The sequence below is a fragment of the Cibotium barometz genome, chromosome 62, assembly GCF_041138505.1.
Source record: "Cibotium barometz isolate CiBa-2024 chromosome 62, ASM4113850v1, whole genome shotgun sequence".
Lineage (NCBI taxonomy): Eukaryota > Viridiplantae > Streptophyta > Polypodiopsida > Cyatheales > Cibotiaceae > Cibotium > Cibotium barometz.
Window position 1 is genome coordinate 3,077,024 of NC_141107.1, and position 5,618 is coordinate 3,082,641.

Genomic DNA, 5,618 nt, shown 5'->3' on the forward strand with positions numbered 1-5,618 from the left:
GCAGCCAGCCGCCTGGGGTACTTTCGCCTGAGGGAGGAGCCGCTTGCAGTCAGTGCTGGCTGGTAGTACAGCCGCCTGAAGTAGTGCAATCGCAGCCAACAGCAGCGTAGGTAATAGCTAGTGGAATAACATGCGCAGAAGAGTTGATCGCCGGCAGCTGGTTTTCCACGAAGCGGATGGTGATCACGCTTGAAGAAGGGAGCTTTTTTAATAAAAATTAAAGACAAGTTACAACTAGAGTTTTCCACGCATGCATGTGGGTGGGGAGTTTGGGTAGGTGACCATGCCCACCCCCACACTCACTTAAAGTGGGGCTCCCCACCTTGGCCCCTAAGTGGGTGCCCACTTCTAAATAAATGTGAACACCTAACCTTATAAAATAAAGGGTTAGAATATAAAACATTAAAACAACAAGTGCGGCATACTTACCACCTGTTCACATGCACCAAAACTTGTCAGAATACAGAGCAGACTTCATGACTCACTGGCAGGCGTCCCCGCTCAGTAAGTAACACGTCAAGCAGGCAAACACACAAATACATGTCATGCGAAAACAGTTTCAAACATGCAAAATATGTGTGCATGTGCAAATAGTAACATGGACATATCTCCCGTTCATGGAACACGTACAAAATATCTGTCGGCACAAAACTGGCACGACGTAAAAACATAAAAACCTGGTCTTCCTATGGAGTGACAGTCCCATAGGTAAGACACAGTTCCAGGCACGAGTCTCCCTATGGTGTGACAGTCCCATAGGCAAAACACGGCACGAATACTGGCTCTTCCATGGCGTGACAATCCCATGGATCGAACACAGTCCAGGTCATACACGGGTGGCACTGGTCTGGCTCCCGTCCATACGACACCATCCTGCTAACACACGGGTGGCACCAGTCTGGCTCCCGTCCATGTCAGCAAAATACTGGCCTCTTCACACGAGACACCGGCCTAGCCTCAAGTGAACGAGACACAAAAACTGGAGATGGACCAAATGGTCGGCCAATTGGTGACAGAGGACCAGCCACCATTATCATAGCGTTGCCTTGTCTAAGAAGAAGGAGGCTCTGGACAAGGAGACAGCTATTAGGCGTAGCTACGATTGCTGCTCTTCAAAGGCAACATGAAAATCACCCACATGCATCTTGGATTATAGACCTCTTGACCACAGTTAGAGCAGAGCTGCAGTTGGCCATGGACAGGAGGGCTGAGTTTGCATTTCATGCAAACGAGGCTTTTTGGACTCAGATGGGTGCCAGATGCAACAAAGAGTTTTTTCAGCACACAGGCCTTCCCAAAGCAGGGATTCTGTGAGGTATTTGTAGGATTCACAAAGTGAGGTTCAGATTGAGCCTGATAAGGTAAGGGGTATTGCTTCAGATTTGGATTGGTCTTTGTTGACTGCAGAGGTGCCCTCTCCTCCGAGACATGTGGCACGGCAAAAAGTTTGGGAGTGCATGCCCAGGCTCATTACACATGCTATGTGTTCTTCCCTGGATGCCCCTTTCTCGAAGGATGAATTCCTTCACGCACTGCATGCTCTTTCCAATGGTTCATGCCCAGGGGATGATGGTCTTTCTCCCGCCTTCTTTATTTTTTTTGGGGATCATATTGGAGATGCTATCACTGTTTCCCTTCAAGAAATGTGGCTGTCGGGTATGATGCTGCCATACCTCACGAAGGGTCTGATTCACCTTATCCCCAAGAGCGGGGACAAGACTGACATCAAGAGGCCCATCCCTCTCCTTGGATCTGCATATAAGATCTTAGCTAAAGCCTTGAGTATATGGTTGCAGCCGATTCTCCAAAGGACTATCCATGATACACAGAATGGGTTCCTCCAAGCAAGGAGTATATTTGATAACATCTTTTCTTTCTGGGAAGCTGTCGAGTGGGCAAAGTCTAGTCAGCAGCCTCTTGCCATTCTTTTGCTTGATTTTGAAAAAGCTATGACAGAGTGGATTGGGATTTTTTTGAGGGCACTATGGCACATATGGGGTTTTCCCAAAACTGGATCAGAGGGGTGTCCTGCCTATACAGGGAGGCTCATAGCACTGTTTTAGCTTGTGGGGGGTGCGGCGAGCGTTTTCAGATTTCCCGTTCGGTGAGGCAAGCCTTTACTGTACCTCATTGTAGCTGAGGCTATGAGCAGGTTTCTTCGGGCTGCCCCTGGTGTTGTGGGTCTCAGGCTGCCTTTATGCACGGAGGAAGAGTTTTTGGACTGTGAGTTAGCAGATGATACGGCGTTGTTCCTTGAGGCTTCATATGCTTGTTTATGTGCTTTCCGGACAGCCTTGGAGGCCTTTTGTTTGGCACTAGGAGCTACTATCAATTGGCATAAATCAGTTGGTTTTTGGATCAATGATTCTCCTCTTCCAGATTGGGGTACAGATGTTGGTTTTACTTGGATTGAGAGAGGATGCTCTGCCAGATACCTTGGTTGTCAGGTGGGCGTTGACATCTCCCCTGCACAACAGTTTTCTCCAGTGCTCTTAAGCATTAAAAGCAAACTTCATCACTGGAGTAGGAGGAAGCTCGATTGGCCTCTAGAGCTTTGGTGGTTAACCAAGATTTGCTAGTAGCCATGACTTGGTTTATTGCTTCGTGCTGGATTTTTCATAAGGGCTGCATTGGCCAGCTTCGTTGCCTTATTCGGAACTTTCTTTGGTCAGGGCTTGATGGAAATGCACACACCAGGGCTAGAGTTGCTTGGGAAACCATTATCAGGCCTAAGCAGGAAGGGGGATTGAATATCATTGACCCTGAGGTGCAATGTAAGGCTTTCCTTTGTAAGCTTGTTGTTAGGGGCTTTCTTCCAGGCACTGAGCCGTGGAAGGACTTTCTCATGCAGCAGATCACGAAGTGTGTCCCTGTTCGCAGAGGTGACTGAAATCTCAGCTCACGCTTTATTTTTTGGGATGCAGTTCACCGCTCCCCTTCGTCCCCCCTAGTTAGGTCCCTCCTACGGACCTGGGACTGCCTGAGGATTTTTTTGGTACACATCCCCTCGCGTTCAGCGGACGAAGCTAACCGGCAGCCCATTCTGTGGAATGATTTGATCTTAGATGTGCATGGTAGGCCTCTTGGGGCAGCTATGCATATTCTTTGGGCTGGCTGGGAGACCCTATGCCTCATAGTGCTGGCTTGGAAGAGGTTTCAGAGCCTTACCGAGGTGCAGAGATTGGATCCTTTGAGAGGCTCTAGCCGGAGGATTGCACAGATTGATGCAGCCATTCCCAACCACTGGATTACTGGATCTTTTTTGGAAGGTCATCATCATTCTTGGTTTGGGGTTTTCTCTGGGACAGGTGTTCCTCTTCAGGTTATGGGTATCTCCTTGCCTAGGGAGGATGATGTACCGGTCTTTTTTTCTGTACAGGATGGATGGCAGCTGGAGAGATGTGATGAGGTGCAAAGTTCAAAGTTCAACCCTGGCACCTACATATGATTAAAAAAAAGAGGGGAGTGCCCTATATGCCCTCAAAGACCCCATAATACTGGCTGAGCCATGGTACCATTTGGACCATTGCATATAACATGTACACCAATCACCATCCCGTGTGTCAAGTCCTCATCTGCAAGAGATGGTGAAAAATAGCCATCCTGTGTAATGTCTTCAAAAAATGTGAAATTCCAGTGGTCAATTTGATGCTAAACACCTTGAGTAGGATTTTCTATGCCGCCCCTTGGATTTCCTCCTTCCTTAAAGGTAAGTCCACCTGAATATCCAATTATCATGTCCGAATTTCAGCCATTCTTTTACACTAACAGACTGGAAATCTTCGATACACCACCCTGTCATAACTACCAGAAAAGGCCGGCCATGTTTGAACCAAGGCTTTTGAGAAATGCTTCATTTGGTGGATGCAGAGCTAGAGTGTAATGGAGAGAAATCACATAGAAGGAAACTTAGTAAGGGAGAAAGATGAGAAGCTGATAAGCTAACCTGAGCATCCGCCTTATTCCAGACAATAAGTACGGCGTCCGGGCCACAATCGGCTGAAATGATGAACTTCTTCTTTGGGCAAGCAGCAAGGCATTGAATTTGGTGGATATGTCCTTGTAAAAACACCTGCTTTCAAGAAAAGAACTGCGTATGTATGACATATTTGTGTGTGTGTGTGTGTGTGTGTGTGTGTGTGTGTGTGTGTGTGTGTGTGTGTGTGTGCGTGCGTGTGTGCACGTGTGATGTGTGCACATGAATGTATGTATGTATAAATGTAAGTGTGTGTGTGTGTGTGTATGCATTCGTACCAAAAGCACAACAACGTTGGCATTTGGGCATGCATTGCAGATGAATTTGGAGAATTTGGATACTAATTAGAGAGCGTCTACTACAGCCATTTGGTGAGTTACGGCATGACCCTATTCCAGGGCAGCTTGAAGATTGGACTTTGCAAAGAATGGAACATGGATCATTCCCTAAAGTTGTTTTATCGCAGCTCACTGCTTCTAGATTGTATCGATTGATTCTCCCAGACTTATGGTTTTCTGATTATGCTAATCATCGTTGGGGAATCCATCAAGCCGCAAAATGGTGGAAAAAAAAATTGCATAAGATTTGGGATAGCAATTTACCTCTGAAGAAAAAGTTTTCATGTGGAGATGTATTGCTGGAGTATTCCCCACTTGGAGAATTTCACTGTCCAGACAGTAGATCTTTTTTGCAAAGACTTTCTAGTTTACTTGTGGTAAGTGCGGCATTTATTTTCGTACTGTCCAGACAGTAGATCTTTTTGCGAAGACTTTCTAGTTTACTTGTGGTAAGATTTTCTGGGATCACTTTTTCCATGAACTTTTGGATGTTTGGAAAATATGCACACACAATGGATAAATATGCTCTCTTTATTGCCTGGCTGCGATTTTGGGCACTAAGGACTATATGGATTGCCCGCAATCAAATAGTTTTCCATTCGTCAAAGATTGATTCTACTTTCGTCAATCTTTAACGACACTCTTGGCATGACAGCTATCAACTACAACAGATTGATCAAGCTCAGTTTGAATTGTTTTTTGACTGTTTCTAGATGTATATCACAGTGAAGATTCCTCTTTCAGGTCTTCACTCTGTACATTAGGATAGACAGTGTTTTCACCAACAAAAAAAAAAAAAAAGGCGTGCATGCATTCGTACAATATGTATATGTGTAATTGTGTATGCATTGTACAATGTATGTTTGTATGGATGCATGGAAGAGCATGCTGTAGAGATAGACCTGTCGATGCTGGGAAGGGTCATAGAGGACAAGGGTGTGACCAGCTGCATATGCGATGGTTGTATTCACAGCAGTCCGTAAATCCACGACCCCTCCCCTTGTATCACTTGAGACTCCGAAAACCCATTGCAGGTCCTGCAACGATAGACACTCTGGGTAAGCTCCATGCTGGGCATGGCACCAAGAAATGATTGCTGCGGGGAGGGCATTACAAAGTATTTCTACGAATTATAGAAGGCAAAATTGGGATTCAAAGCAAATACTTGCCACGGGCTTGAGGGATTCCATGCTTATTTGGCAGCAACAGTTGATTTCCAATCAATCGCAAGAGGAGATCCATGCCGCTTTGCCCATGGTGGCAGTTGGCCTGTCCTGCTACCCGGACATTAGGTGATCTCTACC

The 5,618-nt window shown here is 46.1% G+C and overlaps 1 protein-coding gene across 1 annotated transcript in view; it reads right to left on the reverse strand.

The window, feature by feature from the left end:
• LOC147604018 (cilia- and flagella-associated protein 251-like) overlaps positions 1 to 5,353 on the reverse strand; it is a 212,740-nt gene extending 207,387 nt beyond the window's left edge. The window contains exons 1-2 of the mRNA XM_086795115.1: positions 5,217 to 5,353; positions 3,947 to 4,072 (exon numbers count right to left, since the gene is read on the reverse strand). The gene's annotated coding sequence lies outside the window, so the exon portion shown is untranslated. The remainder of the gene's footprint in view (positions 1 to 3,946; positions 4,073 to 5,216) is intronic.
• Between the last annotated feature and the right edge of the window lie 265 nt (positions 5,354 to 5,618).